The 17,500-nt window shown below is 41.6% G+C and overlaps 2 protein-coding genes across 6 annotated transcripts in view; one reads left to right on the top strand and one right to left on the bottom strand.

The window, feature by feature from the left end:
- The window catches only part of LOC113650187 (B-cell receptor CD22-like), a 1,781,460-nt gene that overhangs the window by 1,033,851 nt on the left and 730,109 nt on the right, over window positions 1-17,500 (top strand). The gene's annotated exons all lie outside the window — the stretch shown is intronic.
- Window positions 1-17,500, bottom strand: part of LOC113663360 (antigen WC1.1-like) — an 870,979-nt gene that overhangs the window by 417,872 nt on the left and 435,607 nt on the right. The gene's annotated exons all lie outside the window — the stretch shown is intronic.

Genomic DNA, 17,500 nt, shown 5'->3' with positions numbered 1-17,500 from the left:
TCCAGGCCACCAATGACTATATATGCCCAGCAACTTCCAAGTTAATCACCTAACTTGGGGATATAGGCAACACCACCTCCCTCTGCAATGGATTATGGACTTTCTAACCAACAGACCCCAGCATGTCAGGTCAGGCAACATCCGCTCCGCCACCATCACCCTTAACACAGGTCTACCATAGGGCTGTGCTGGGCCCATTTCTCTATTCCCTCTTTACTCAAGACTGCAGGCCTGTGCATAGATCTAACTCCATAATCAAGTTTGCTGATGACACCACAATGATTGGCCTCATCACCAACCAAAAATGATGAGACAACCTACAGGGAAGAGGTACAGTATCTGGCCGCATGGTGTGCCAACAACAACCTGCTCCTTAAAGCCAGCAGTACAAAGGAGCTCCTCATGGACTTCAGGAGGGCGAGAGGAGGCACACAAGCCCCCATCCACTTTAATGAGTTTCTGGTTGTCTCCAGCTTCAAGTTCCTGGGGATTCACATCTCAGAGGACCTGTCCTGGACCACGAACACCTACAGCCTGGTCAAAAAGGTTCACCAGCACCTGGACTTCTTGTGGACACTGAAGAGACATCACCTGTCTTCGGCCATCCTGGTAAACTTCTATCATTGTGTGATTAAGAGCATCCTGACCAACTGTGTCACAACCACATGCCACTGCAGTGGGAGGTGAGAAAATCACAGGAACTTTGCTTCCAGCCACTGAGGACGTCCAAAGAAATGCTGTCTGCATCAAGCTCATAGCATTCTTAAAGATTGTTTGTGTCAGGACTCAGCCCGGACTTTGGCCACATGTTTTTGTTTATGTTCTGTGTTCACGTGTCTCCCCCTTCCCCCTGGCAGGCACTTCAGGAGCCTCCGGACCTAACAGCATCTTCCAAAGGGCTGTCTCCTTACTGAGCTCTGAATCCCGGTGACACCCCCCCCCCCCCCCAACTCATTACATTATGTCAGTAACACCTGTATATGTCAGTATGATATATAACACATTCTATATCATGTCAATAGCACCCAATCTGTTTATCTTGTCCATACCATATTCATCTGTACATTATCCTGTTCATACTGTAAATACTATACATCTTGAACTTGTACATATGTAATGACAAAGTTGAATCTAATCAAATCTAATCTAAGTATGACAAATATGAAAAAGAATTTTAATTTAAAAAAAGCACTGTATGGACATGTCCTTTTTTTAATATTATAAATATTGTACACGTCAATATGAATTTGGTCCAAATTCTTTCCTTTGTATTGTCCTAGCCGTCCTCGTTCCAAAGCCAGAAGAACTTTACTTATTTTCGCTACTTGAAGTGTGCCCTCCGGAAGACGATAGTGCTTTCTATGGACATCTATGTTATGCCCAAGGAAATCTGCTAATTGATCGAGTTCATTATTCTTCAGATTCAGAATGGTCGAGAGGGTGGCAATGTGCTTTCTGAGCTTTGTGGAAGTTAAAACTCTTGGATTTTTAAGAGTTTCACATTCTTCTACAAACTCCTTGAGGCAACTATAACCCCTGAGGCTGTTATCAGAATGTGGCAATGCAAACAAAAATTCATTTTCCCTCAGCACCCCACATTCTTCTCGCTTCTCAGTCAAAAGTTCAAGTGATTCTCTCATGATCGGAGTGAGAAGAAGAGGAACCTTCCTTCCTCTCTTTCCAATGATAGTCATCCGGGCAAAATGTTTGCACAGCTTCTGCTCCAGTGGTTAAGAGCCAAGTTAACATCATCATGTGTTTCTGATGTGTCTCTAGATAAGTAAGCAGACAAGGATGTTCTGGATACCTCTCCTTCTCTCCGACGGTTGAAAAGGATAACTTGTGCCAGAGTCACTTTAGCAAGGTTTTTCCAGTTTGAGGGTGAAGTCTCTGTTTTCAGAGCAATTAAGTATTGCTGCTGTTTCTCAGACAAATGGGAATGAAGATTTTGGACATCCTGTGTTAATGGTAGCAGTTGAGGAGCATTCCATTTAGCTTGATTAAGCTGAGTTAAGGCCTGGCTCGCTATATCATATTTCCAACTTTCTTGGTAAAGCTGGATGAAATCATCAGCATCTTGGACAGTTTGTTTATCTTTCATCTTCAATCCTTCTGACTTAATAAACAGTGCTAAAGCATGCAAACTGTGGCCAAGTTTTCGAGCAAGAGATGGATGCTGATATTTTCCAGTTTCATCACTGAATCCAGCTAGGTGTCTTGCAGCATTGACAATTACAATACATGTCTGGTTTTATGAGTTCAGCAACAGTTTTCACAGGTGTGACTTTTTTTGTTTCCAGTACCAGTCTGGCAAGCTCTCTGAGTTTTTGACGAACATACTGGTGTTGGCTCTTTAATTTTTCATTCTTCTTGAACAGTCTATATCCATACTCAAGTATGCGACAGTCTTGCTTAATAGCAACTGTAATCATATCTTGATTCATGCCACTTAAGAACTGCCAATATGCATCAGAAAATCCTTTTGGAGCATTTTCTGCAAAAACACACAACGCTTGGACTCTCGTTTTCCTTGGTTTGGATTTCTGAGGCTTGAATTTGCAGGCCTGAAAATGTCGCCACATTGCTCTTCTTTTGAACAAACCATAGCAGTACACACAATGCATGAATTCTTGTCCCTCCATTTGCTTCTTTGGTTGCTTCCATGGAATGAGTTTGCCTTCCTGGCTCTGCAAAACTTCTGTGTTATATTCAAAGTTCCCTTTATTTCGGAAAGGTCTAATTGTAGTCGCCTTTCTTTTGAATTTTTTGGGAGACTAAATGCTTTTGCAACTTCAATTTTATCACTGTGTTTACGCATCAAGTGTCTGGACATTTTTTGAACCACCTGTCCACAATACAAGCAGTGATGCTTCTTGTTATAACTTCTTGCACCATCCTTTGTCTTCAAAACTGGGTCAACAAAGATACAGTCCCCTTTTTCAAAAGACAGTGAACAACTCTTATTCGTAGAATATGTTTGCACCCCTTCCTCTTCATTCATGATAGCTTTGCTATCAGGAAATATTTGAATAGGGCTTTTATTGGAATACTTCTGACTAGAAGACTTGCTCGTGCCCTGACTGGAAGACTTGCTCGTGCTCTGACTGGAAGACTTGCTCGTGCTCTGACTAGAAGACTTGCTCGTGCCCTGACTGGAACACTTGCTTGTGCTCTTACTGGAACACTTGCTTGTGCTCTGACTGGGACACTTGCTTGTGCTCTGACTGGGACACTTGCTTGTGCTCTGACTGGGACACTTGCTTGTGCTCTGACTGGGACACTTGCTTGTGCTCTGACTGGGACACTTGCTTGTGCTCTGACTGGGACACTTGCTTGTGCTCTGACTGGGACACTTGCTTGTGCTCTGACTGGGACACTTGCTTGTGCTCTGACTGGGACACTTGCTTGTGCTCTGACTGGAAGACTTGCTTGTGCTCTGACTAGCTAGTTCCAAGCTGCTGTCACTGTCTGTGCTTCGGTCCTTGGGATTTGGAATATATTCATCCCCACTGTCTACATCTGAATCATCTGATTCGACAAAGCTCATCTGAATCTTAAGAAGATAAAAAACAATAAATTACTCATCCAAATTAATGTGTTTTTCTTACTACCTACACTAATTTGTATTTTGTGTAGGGATGGTGTGCATTCTACAAGATCTATAAAATTCATAGTACTTTCAGTTTGTGTAAATTTAGAAATAAGAAAAAAATTATGTTTATTAAGCCTAACCTTGGCATAAATCTACTAACATATTTGGGGAAATATTAATGCAAGAACATATTGATCCATTTAAAAAGCAATAAAAAAAACCAACCAACAACAGTAACAGACAAGCAATGATCGTTTGTATTTATGCGCACAAGCAAGTGAGTCACTCAAATTAGTGAACACTGAGTTTGAGTGGTGCTATGCCTTTAGCGATAATATAAAAGTGTAAGAATAAAGCTTACCGGATGGCAACAGCCTCGCTTCGGCCTTTGTAAAGTCATTTTTGAACTAAAAGTGGAAGGATTCTCAGTAGCATCACTGTCAGTTGAATCATAAAGATCATCAGAGAAATCAAGTACTGGTTTCTGCAAAAAGGGAGATATGTCAATCTACAGTTATCCACTATCATTCATAATATATTAAAATCAACTACAGGGAAACAATTTTGAGGGAAAGAATTTTTTAATTTTGCTTTCAACTAGTTATTAGTATCAAAAGTGGCCAAGAAATACCAGAAAGCTTTTGGTCCTTCTGAGCTTTGGAACAGTATCATCTGTTTGCACACTGGAATGGTCTTTAACAGAATCTACGTCATCAGTTTCATCCACTATACTCTCATTGGAATCATAAAGAGGATCAGAAATGCCCCAAACTCCAACCATCTAAAACAGGATGTTACATAAGAGAGTTATGTCAGGGTATGGTTGATTTTTCTAATAAAATCACAAGTAAAGGATTTTTTAATACCAGTGGACATTTTACTAGCTGCAAAAGTATTTGAGGCATACTAGAATGTATTCAGCTTTATCATGGTGTGGTCAGAGATTGGTCAGAGATAGGTCAGAGATTGGTCTTTCATACTAAACACACTGGCTTCAGCAGAATTTGAATAATCTATAGTAACAACGCAAATAATCGCATAGGCACTACAAGATGAGAGAATTGATGGAAGTAAATATATCTAAAATATTCGTCATTACCTGTGTACCACCTTTAAGGGTGTTTGAATCATGATAGGAACTCTCAGGCTCTATTGGTACAGAAGAAGCCTGTTTAATTGTCACCTAAAATATAGATCAAAACTAAAAATTAATTACACGCTAATAGTAAACATTAATCTGTAGAGTAATCCCATGCAAAATCATTTCTACAGCAGTATATAACAGAGCCCAGTGCCTTTAATGGACTTTTATAGAAGTTCCAACAGGTCTCACAATAACATGTAGGGCATTGAAAGCTATCTCATTTTAGATACTGGTCTTAAACCAACCTCAGCTGAGAATGTGTACAATTCTGCATGTAATAAGTCAGGTTTTGATACTGAAGCCTGTTGCCCAAATGAAATACCATCACTTAAAGTAAGGTCCAATCGGAAGGGCCCCATAAGGACAAGACTAGGAACAAGAGTGTGTGTGTGTGTGAATATAAGTCGAACAACAAAACCTACAAAGCTGTTCAGGCGGGCCCCACAAGGGCAACACTAGAAACGTATGTGTGCAAGTATGACTAGAGACATCAGGGCTGGACTGAAAGGGTGTTTGTCAAAATAAGTCCAATACCCAATGACCTACTCTGTAAAGTGAAGTCAAAATACCAATATGAACAACTGCCTGTCTTGGTTGTGGAACTACATAGGGTACAATTCAACATGAATTGTAAAGACAGCCTACACATCATTCCATTACCTGTGTGTTAGCATCCTCCGCCTGGGATTTTTGTAGGGTACTCGGATCAGAGACCATCTCAGAGTCTGCTGCCACAGGAGAAGGCTGCTTATTAGTCACCTGAAAGACAGAACAATACTATGAGCATGTAATTCATTCTTAGTCATCATGAATGTGGAGATACACTGAAGTTTCAACAATATACTCGTGCAAAATCATTTCTACAGCAGTATATAACAGAGCCCAGTGCCTTTAATGGACTTTTATAGAAGTTCCAACAGGTCTCACAATAACATGTAGGGCATTGAAAGCTATCTCATTTTAGATACTGGTCTTAAACCAACCTCAGCTGAGAATGTGTACAATTCTGCATGTAATAAGTCAGGTTTTGATACTGAAGACTGTTGCCCAAATGAAATACCATCACTTAAAGTAAGGTCCAATCGGAAGGGCCCCATAAGGACAAGACTAGGAACAAGAGTGTGTGTGTGTGTGAATATAAGTCGAACAACAAAACCTACAAAGCTGTTCAGGCGGGCCCCACAAGGGCAACACTAGAAACGTATGTGTGCAAGTATGACTAGAGACATCAGGGCTGGACTGAAAGGGTGTTTGTCAGAATAAGTCCAATACCCAATGACCTACTCTGTAAAGTGAAGTCAAAATACCAATATGAACAACTGCCTGTCTTGGTTGTGGAACTACATAGGGTACAATTCAACATGAATTGTAAAGACAGCCTACACATCATTCCATTACCTGTGTGTTAGCATCCTCCACCTGGGATTTTTGTAGGGTACTCGGATCAGAGACCATCTCAGAGTCTGCTGCCACAGGAGAAGGCTGCTTATTAGTCACCTGAAAGACAGAACAATACTATGAGCATGTAATTCATTCTTAGTCATCATGAATGTGGAGATACACTGAAGTTTCAACAATATACTCGTGCAAAATCATTTCTACAGCAGTATATAACAGAGCCCAGTGCCTTTAATGGACTTTTATAGAAGTTCCAACAGGTCTCACAATAACATGTAGGGCATTGAAAGCTATCTCATTTTAGATACTGGTCTTAAACCAACCTCAGCTGAGAATGTGTACAATTCTGCATGTAATAAGTCAGGTTTTGATACTGAAGACTGTTGCCCAAATGAAATACCATCACTTAAAGTAAGGTCCAATCGGAAGGGCCCCATAAGGACAAGACTAGGAACAAGAGTGTGTGTGTGTGTGTGTGAATATAAGTCGAACAACAAAACCTACAAAGCTGTTCAGGCGGGCCCCACAAGGGCAACACTAGAAACGTATGTGTGTAAGTATGAAAGGGTGTTTGTCAGAATAAGTCCCATCACCAAATTAATCACCTTGACTGATAACCAACTCACCTTTATGCGCCACGGCCATTTGAAATCTCCATAGTTGTAATCAAGTTCAGTTCCTGCTTCTATATGCCTCACAGCGAATAAACACAAATGTGGCCTGTCATTTACAATGACTTTTTTCATTACACAATTAGGGAATTTATGGTTGTCATTTACTAGTCTTCCAAGAGACCCATCTTCTTTGGATGCATCAATACTAAATAAAAGTGGAATAAAAAAAAAACAGTCATTAAAATGTTATTAAGTGACTGAACTGTATAAATCATTCAAAACTGAGTTTCTGTTATCTGGTCCTGTTTACATTTATTCATCAGCTACTCAACACAATTTTTTGATATCTTAATGAAAGGTGCTGTGCTCTCTCTAAAAAAACAAGCATATTGCTTACCACCATTTTTGGTTTTTCCATTCAAATTCATAAAGAAATGTACTCTGAGTCTTAGAGTAGTGTCTTGACTGGCATTTGTCCAGTGAAATAAGTTCACCCCTGTACTCCAAGACAAAAGCCCCTTGTTCAATTGGCTGGGAAGTGAAAACTCCTCTTCCTATAAGGACAAGTAATTCGATATACATTTAATAAGAAGAATCATTGGGGCATCTTAAGCTTTCACATACAGCATGACCAACTGCTCATAAATGAAATGTCGCATTACCACCATGTCAAAACTATGTTTTGTTCTGCTGCCTCTAAAAACAATGCAGCTGCATATCTAGTGTTTTACCGCAATGACACCCTTTTGTACTACTATAATATGTTGCCCCTTAAAGAACCTGACAACCTTGTACCTTTGTTGGCGTCGATGAATTTTTCTATTAGCCATGGCTTGTCCCTCGATGACCGTATATACGACGTTGCATCATCAATGGGCCGTGTTCTGGATTTCCTTTTGAACATTATGGGTCTATAAAATATTTTTAAATTGTTACACAAGTAGCCAGCATGAAATCTGCCTCCTGAAAAACTATAATTCATATAACAATCATCCTGAATTTTTAATGTCTGGTACAAATGAAGTAACATTCATTTAAAGATAACTATGAAAGAAAAGATTATGCCGAGCTCTGCTATATTGTTTAGTATATGTAACTGGTGCAATCATGTTACTCTACTGACATTATGATCTTCTCATTTATTAACAAGACAGTCAAATTTTTAATGTGGGTCAACAACTCTGTGTCTAAAAGTGTTAATGATGGACAGACAAAAGCACCATATGTGGCCCAAGCCATTTAAACATTAAAAGGACCTGAGTTACATTGGGGTTAATTCGGACTTAATTGGGCTATTAATTGATAATTACACAGTTCGATGTATAAATGAATAAGTTTAACTAACTAAATAATAATGAATAAATGTACACGCATTTCGTTTTATTAGAAAAAATTTATTAATAAATTAGCCGCGGTGTTGCTAACGCTAGCTGTGATGTAGCTAACGCTAGTGCTAGCCGTGATGTAGCTAACGCTAGCGCTAGCCGTGTCTGTAGCTAACGCTAGCCGCTTCTGTAGCTAACGCTAGCGCTAGCCATATATGTAGTTAGCGCTAGCCGTGTTTGTAGCTAACGCTAGCGCTAACCGCGTTTGTAGCTAGCTAGCGCTACAACTAATCTCACTAATCTAATCTCACTAATCTAATTGGGGCTCGGTGTAGTGCGTACCCAATATAAGAGGTATATTGTCGTGTGATAAGTATGTATACTTTCCCCTTGTATATTACTGTAGTATAGCTGCAAGTAACTGGGCACCTAATAATAAAAAATTAACAATCTGAAATTTAACTCACCTCTTACTCATAACAGCACGTCCTTTCTTTGTGAAACCTCGTGATGAAGATCCACAATTCCTTTCTCTCACTGTAGCAAATCTCGTAATAACCACCTGACCGAATTATTCAATAAAACTTTATTTAAATTACAAGAGTGTGTGTGAGCTCACACACATTCCGGGCCCATCGGACAGGTCCAAATTTACTTAGGGGGCGCTCGAGAACTCAGGTCCCACACACTCGTACCCAGTTTTTGCTACGTTGTGGGCCAAGTAAAAAAAACACATTAGGCATATCAGGGGAGTATCCTGAGCATGTTAAAATGAAAAAACGTTGTGGGGTCCGGCATTTTGGACCCCACAACGTAGTTGGGCCCCACACCGTTGGTGTGCTCCCGGTGACCGGACCCAACAAAGTAAGAAATGTGAGAACACACACACACACACACACACACATACATACACACACAGACACATACACACTTATACATACATAGACACACACATAAAATCTTACATACACCTAAACACACACACACATACACAGAGGGAGAGAGGGAAAACGCACCTGTCCAGGAAGGCAGACACACACGCAAAAAATCTCAAACATTTAGGTCATTTTTATTGCAGAAAAGCAAACACATACACACACACACACACACACACACACACACACACACACACACACACACACACACACACCTAAAAAAATCTCACACATTTAGGTGATTTTTAATGCAGAAAATCATGCACGCACACACACACACACACACACACACACACACTAACAGACAGACATAGACCCATGCTCCCATTCCTGAACCACACAAATTAAATTATTTATCAGGACACACAGTAACCACCATGGTTTATGGGGACTCATTTTTCTTCAGATCCATTCAATAAAATACACAAATATAATTGTTTTTCTGTTTAATTATTTGTCATAAATACACAGGCATCACCTCACTATCTTACACGCATATTAGCGAGCACAGACACACACACACACGAGCGCACACAGACTCACACACACACATACACACACACACACACACACACACACACACACACACACACACACACACACAAACACACACACAGAGGAGGGATGCACCTGTCCAGGAAATCAGACACATTAGAGATGTACGCTTCAGCTCAAACGTCACCCAAATCCGCTGCTTTAAATAAATCATATTAAAACACACACACACACACACACACACACACACACACACACACACACACACACACACACTCACACACACACACCCCGCTCCACACCCTCCGCACCCGATCGTCAAATTACAGTTATACTAAATCTTAGTTTTGATCATGATGATATGGTCAATGAATGGTTCTTTAACAGTGCATTCGGTGCAGTTAGAGCGTTCTGAATGTAACACAATGCTGCTGAACAGATGCTGCTTTTAAATGAACATTTATTTATTTATTTATTTATTTATTTATTTATTAATAAAACAAAAGGTTATTTGGCCATATTAAGCTACATTTTTAATAGCATAAACACAGGCTTTACTCCTTTTCAGACTTTAGCTGCAATTTCACGGTCTTTGTGAACTTCCCGAACAGGCGAACGCACAAACACGAACACATATGAAATTTTCTAAGCCCGAGCAATGATTGGACATCGGCTACTAGTCCATCTTTTTAAAATACAATTCTCAATATTGTACTATAAATTTCCAAAAATAAATAAAATAACAATAAAGATCACTGTATTTATTCCCAATAAGTCTTTGTTTATAGGCTACAGAACACACCATATATTTATTGTAATGAGTCTGTCTGTGTTTTCCTTTGTTTCTGTCTGCTGTCATTCCCTGCTGTTAATTGTTGGCCCCGCCCACTTATTTGTTACCATGGACATTAATTGCACTCAATCTTTCCTCCAGGTGTGTTGTCTTTGTCTCTGATTGTCTCTGCTTTGTCATTGGTTCCTGTCACCTATATTTTCTCTGCTTGTCCACTTCCCTGGTGTTAGTCGTTGTTGGTGTAGTAGGATGTCTGTTTATGTCTCTGTTCCTGTTCTGCTCGGTGTTCTGCCCTGTTTTTGCCTGCTTATCTGTGACCTTTTTCTTGTTTTGGTTTATTAATAAGTCAAACTGCGTTTGGATCCTCACTCGCCTTTGTCTAATCGTGACAGAACGACTAACCGAAATGGATCCAGCAGATATCCTGTTTTGCTTACGCCAGGAAGATTCCTCAATTGAGGAATACGCAGAGGTCTTTTTGGACCTATGTAACCAGGTGGACTTTGGGGAGAAGGCCCTGAAAGACATCTTCAGGCATAAACTGAAGAGCAAGGTGCGCTACTTAATGCCGGCTGGCCAAGAAATGGGGTCGTTGTCAGACTTTGTCAACTTAGCGTTGCTCCTGGGCGGGTCCGCGTTAACCATGGGCAGTGGAGAGGCGGAAGCCGGCCTTAAATTTTTTTTGGGGGGGGAGGGCAGCAAGCATCGGGGTCCATGGGCTACAGAGCCGAATCAGCCACGGATGCCCGAATGCCCCACAGTGCCTCCGTCCAGCCCAATCCCGTGCACACCTGTGACCGAGCTGGTTCACATGGCTACCATACCAGCAAGCTCAGCTGAGGCCCGTGTGAACCGGCTGGTCTCCAAACTGGCAGATACCCTGATGAGGTCGGTTTGGGCGGCCGGCATCCCTAAGCCGTCGGCTTCACCAGCTTAACCGACCGGGTCGTCGGGACCAGCTGAGCGGACCGGGTCACCGTAGCCAGATGGGTTGTTTGAACCAACCGGGTTGCCGGAACCAGCTGAACCGACTGGGTCGCTGGAACCAGCCGGGTCGTCGGAACCAACCGAACCAGCCGAGTCGCCGGAACCAGCCAGTTCAATGGAACCAACCGGGTCGAACGGGTAGCCGGAACCAGCCGTGTTGCCGGCCTCACCAGCCGAACCGCCGGCCTCACCAGCCGAACCGACCGGGTCGTCGGAACCAAATGAGCCGACCGGGTCGTCGGAACCAACCAAACCAGGCGGGTCTCCGGATCCAGCCAAACCGACCGGGTCGTCGGAACCAGATTAGCTAACCGGGTCGACGGAACCAGCCGAACCGACCGGGTCAATCGAACCAGCCGGGTCGTCGGAACCAGCCGAACCGACCAGGTCAACAAAACCAGCTGGGTCGACGGAACCAGCCGAACCGACCAGCTCGACCGAAATGACTGAGTCGGATAACGCAGTCGACATGGTTACACCCAAGCTCCCTGAACTCTCTACCTGGCCTGAACCAACCAATTTTGCCTGCCCTGGTCTCCAACACTGCTCTGGTCTCGGGCTCTGCCTCCAGCACCACCCTGGCCGCCAACTCCGCTTTGGTCCCTGGCTCGACCTGCGGTACTGCCCTGGTCTCCGGCCCTGCTCTGGTCTCTGGCTCCGCCTCCAGCACCACCCTGGCAGCCAACTTCGCTTTCGTCCCTGGCTCGACCTGCGGCACCACCCTGGTCTCCGGTCCTGCTCTAGTCTTTGGCTCTGCCTTCAGCACCACCCTGGTCACCTACTCTTCCGGCTCCGCCTTTGCCACCTACTCTGCCGGCTCCGCCTTGGCCACCTGCTCGGTCGGCGCCGCCCTGGCCTCCTGCTCGGCCGGCACCGCCCTGGCCTCCTGCTCGGCCGGCGCCGCCTCTACGTGAACTCAGCCCGCCCTCCCACCCTGGTAGCGCCTTCGCTCCACCCTCCTGGACTGGTTTCTGCGGACTTGGGAGCGCCTGGAAGCCGCTTGTGGGGGGAGGGGGGGTCTGTAATGAGTCTGTCTGTGTTTTACTTTGATTCTGTCCGCTGTCATTCCCTGCTGTTAATTGTTGACCCCCCCACTTATTTGTTACTATGGACAGTAATTGCACTCAATCTTTCCTCCAGGTGTGTTGTCTTTGTCTCTGATTGTCTCTGCTTTGTCTTTGGTTCCTGTCACCCATATATTCTCTGCTTGTCCACTTCCCTGGTGTTAGTCGTTGTTGGTGTAGTAGGTTGTCTGTTTATGTCTCTGTTCCTGTTCCCTGTTCTGCTCGGTGTTCTGCCCTGTTTTTGCCTGCTTATGTGTTACCTGTTTCTTGTTTTGGTTTATTAAAATGTCAAACTTCATTTGGATCCTTACTCACCTTTGTCTGTCATGACATTTATAGTCCTACGACAAAAATGGTTTCAATTTAGCCTAAACGCCAGCTACATTAATGGCCTTAACTTATTTTGCAGAAACAGAATAACATCAACTGTGTCGGGATTCAGGTGATTCTGTCATGTCTCTAAAACACCTGTTGAACTAAATAAGTGTTCACTCGCATCGCTTGGTTTTTATCCTATTACCAGATTGTGTTCCAGTGTGTGTCTCGGTTTCCAGTGTGTGTCTCGGTTTCCAGTGTGTGTCTCGTCTCTCCATTTCTGCTGTTAGAGTGTCTGTATTTCACTCATGTATCGACAGACAGAGAGACAGACAGACAGACAGACTCTGTGAATAAGTGTCTGTCTGCCTGATAAAATATGCATTTAAAACATATTTAGAGAAAGTAGTTAATATTTGCATCATTAATGACTGTGCCTGTCTCATCCACCGGAAATGAATCAAAATGTAAATTTTATTACCCGACCCACACGACCCGTGGATATAACCACGATCTGCACATCACTAAGACTCACACATACATATGCACACATAACCCCTAAAGAACACCCCATAAAATAAAAAATGATTTAACGACAGCACATGAACTTTGTACATTTAGGATATATATATCGCAGCAATGTATCTAACACACACACAAACACACACACACACACACACACACACACACACACACATACATACATACATACATAGACAAACGCACACATACAAACCCATGCTTGCCTTCATGAACCACAGTGAAGCATTTATCAGGACACACACACACACACACACACACACACACATATTTACAGGCATTGTTTCACTCTCACTCACGCACGCACACACACACATACACACACACACACACACACACACACACACACACACACACACACACACCTGCACTAAAAACCACATCTCTACACCACATACACTCTAACTGCACATTTCCTCTCACACACATTCAGCTTATTTTATTTATTTGTCATAAAGAAATAAATCACACTGGATTTGGGGGAAAATATTGCTCTAATCACTGAGTTTACATTGAGGTTGTGTATTTTGTATGGAGTGATTTGATCATTTTATGCAGTGAATTTCAGATAGAAGTTTAAATAGAATACAATAAGTGTGATGTAGAACAGTCCACATATCACTCACCTCTTTGTGTGAAGCTTCTTCTAGCCATGTATCTGTGGTTGATCTCCTCATAGACTGCCTCAGGCTCAGACTTACGCATCGTCATAGAGACAACTGGGAGTGGGGAATAATAATAATAATAATAATAATAATAATAATATAATAATATAATAATAACTCTATAATAAAATATTAAATGTATTTACAGTATAAATGATAAAGTGAGATTTTAAATAATATAATAATAAAATGTGTGAAAGTGTGGTACCTCTCCTGAGCACTCTGTTCTGGTAAAACAGTACCAGCAGAAGCACTAAGGCCAGGAAGAGCAGCGTTCCCAACACATAGAGAACCAATGGAGGGGAGGATGGAGGTCCAGGTGACACAGGGTTTAGATCAGTTCTTACTGAGGTCAAAACACAGAAGAGGATCTAGATATGATGCTGTGATCAGAAATATTTAGAACTTAATGAACAGTAAATATTATATTAAACAAATACACACCTGATTTGGTGGTGATGGTGGTGGTGGTGGTGGTGGGTGCATCAGTGGACACAGTGGATATGTCTGTATTCACAGAAAGAAAAACACCTTGTCTCACAATAAAAATAAACTGTTACTCAATAAGGTTTATACGGAAGCGTATTGCATTCACTTGAGTAAAAAAAATCTACTCTGTTTTCTGAATTAACCTCTTATGGACCTCTGCCTATATCCATTGTCCAACAAAAAGTGGTACAGCTCCCACACACTGGGATATGATGGTCTCATTTGAAAGAAGAGATTCTCTAGTTTCAGAAACTAGTTGATTCAGATTGATTCTAGGCCTTACTGGCACAAAGTTACAGGGGTTTGAATGCAGATTTTTCTGTCTGCCTGGGTTGTTTTCTGATAAACTGATTAATCTTATTTTTTCTGGAACATGTTAGGGACCAAATAACAACTGAGAGTCATAGCCACATGTCTTGGCTTTCACCAAAAAAAATTTCAAGTCAAAAGACCCAAAAATGGATTTTATATGAATATTTTTCTACGGCCCTGGTCGTCGGGTGCAGCGTTTTTGTGTACTTGTTTACTATATAACTTTGAAATAAAAGACTGCAGGCTCAGTCTGACAAGCCATAAATAAGCCTAGACTCTCTCTCTATCACTCTGCTGTGAAAACAGGCCTGTAACTTGACACCCTGAGCTGTGAGAGGGACAAAAGGTCAGGGATTACGCAAGAATTCTTCTGCGCATCCAGTTCACGCAGACACAGGCAAAGAACATACGTCATGTCATATACCGTTGGAATCGTCTGCTTATTGGCTAAATGGCTGTATAGGTCCAAGCCCATTTCATTGCTATTGGAAGGAGTAATTGTCAGTCAAATGCGGGTTCCCAAAAATTAGGTCATGCCACCATTGGCTTCTCGCCGTCTATCTCTGCCATACAAGCGCCGATTGGCTCAAATGAGGGCTTATTTGATTCGTTAGGACCTGGGCTATAAATATGACATAGACTTTGAATTTTTGAATATCCCAATTAGGAGTTAGAGCGGCAAAACGAGATGATGGCGCACTTCTGTTTCCAGTTTTCAGAACACTAACTGAATATTTGCGGCGCGACCAGAGCGTTTTGGATTAAAAGGCTTACAGATTTCAATTCCTTGGACCTGTGTGGATTTTTGTGGATTATTTGTGTTGGAATATATTACCCCAGTGAAGAAAGAGACACGTCTAAAGGTAAGGGAAAAACCGGTCTAGCGCCACCTAGGTCAGTTTTGTCCGAAATTTTTTTCTAATTGTATGAAGGCTGTGAATCATATTGTGCTTTGTGTGTGGGCTTAAAAAATTATTGAGAGTATAAACTTTACTAGGTAAATAGGTTTTTTTGTGTTTTTGGAGGATTTGATGCTTTAAAGTTGAATTGAAGCTTGTTTCTGGGTCATCCCCTAGTGGTCACTTCTACTTCCGTGCCGTGCAGAGTAAGAGACTTAATTGTCTCAAAATTATGAGATACATTTTTTTTGACAAACTTTTTTTTCACTCTATTTTTATGAATTAATGAGTTGATTATCTCACAATTATGAGAATAATCTTAATGATAAAAATTATTTTGCTCTGTTTTTCTGAATTAATGAGATCCCTTTAACTTGAAAGGTGGGACATGTTTACTTCCATGCAATCCAACTAAAATAGAGCTCCTGGCAGGATTTTGAGGGATCTCATTAATTCAGAAAAACTGATTTTTTTTTAATGAAATATGATCTCATTATTCTGAGATAATTAATTCAGATTCATAATTCAAAATTCTGAGATAATTAATTCAGATAATTAAGTCGTTAATTCAGAAAAACAAAGCAAAAACTTTTATCCATGTAAAATTCTCATGATTTTGAGATAATTAAGTTGTTAATTCAGAAAAACAGAGGAGAAAAAACTTTTTATTCATGAAAAATTATCTCATAATTCTGAGATAATTAAGTCATTAATTCAGAAAAACAAAGTAGATTTTTTTTTACTCAAGTGAATGCAATACGCTTCCATAGGTTTATGACATGCTGATCAGTGTTTACAGTTCAGGGTCTGAAGATTTCAATCAAACATCTAAGATTCTAAAAAAAAGGTTATCAAGTCTAATCACTGAGACAGAAAGCTGAAAGTTAGCACACCCCTCTGACCTGCACAGGTGACTCCAGCAGGAGAGCAGTCATTGTGTTTCTTCAGGGAATGATGACAGTCCCAAGGTGAATCTCATCCCCTCGACACTTCACTCTGTTCAGCCAGAAAGTCCCTTCACTAGAACCAAACCGAACATCAGCACTCAGCGCCGACCCACAGCCCAGCTGTCTGCACACCACCTGAGCGTTCATGATGTTCCACTGATCATCACAAACGGAGCCCCACGTAGATTTATGATACACCTCCAACCTTCCCAGAGCAGCTTCCCTTTCCTCCACTCAGCCTGAGAGACCAGTGTTCTACATCACACACATCACACACACTCAATGCTGAATTGTGGTTAGTCAAAACATAGTGATTAATGTTAATTTAACATTTATGGACTGAATAATATTATTTATTATAAAAACGATGATCTTCTGGGTGAAAACAGTAACTGTGACTAAAGGGACAGATTTAATTGTCCTTACTTGAGCAGTATTTCTGAAGAGGAAATGACGAGCATGTCCCTTGAGAACGTAGAGACGTTCCATCTTCTACAGTAATAAAACACACAAATCAGGCTTTTCTGTCATTCTTATATTATATTAAATATTTACACAAATTCTACAGCATTGTATAAACTAGTATAGCGAGAGAGTCCTCTTACCTGTGCAAGTAATATGAACCACTTCATCATGATTATCACATCTGTTTGTCCCCAGGGAGAAGATGGACACTGCAACAGATTAGAGTCGTGTTTCCTACATTTTTACATGATCCAGCCAGTTAGGAGCAGATTTTACTCGTGCTTCAGTGTATGACAGACTGCCATGTCTTCCACAGTTCAGCTCTCCACACACCATGTTTGCTGTTTTTAGCTCATCAGCCATCTGATTGTAACACACATTACCCCAGGTTCCATTGTAGAAACTTCCAGATTCCCCTCACAGCCCTTCGTGAGTCGGATCTCTTTAAACTCTGGTGAGAGAAGGACGACTTACACTTCATTTGAAAATGTCCTGTTTTATCCACACAGTTAAATATGTGT

This window comes from Tachysurus fulvidraco, chromosome 19, assembly GCF_022655615.1.
Source record: "Tachysurus fulvidraco isolate hzauxx_2018 chromosome 19, HZAU_PFXX_2.0, whole genome shotgun sequence".
Classification (NCBI taxonomy): domain Eukaryota; kingdom Metazoa; phylum Chordata; class Actinopteri; order Siluriformes; family Bagridae; genus Tachysurus; species Tachysurus fulvidraco.
This window is presented reverse-complemented; position numbering and strand designations above follow the sequence as displayed.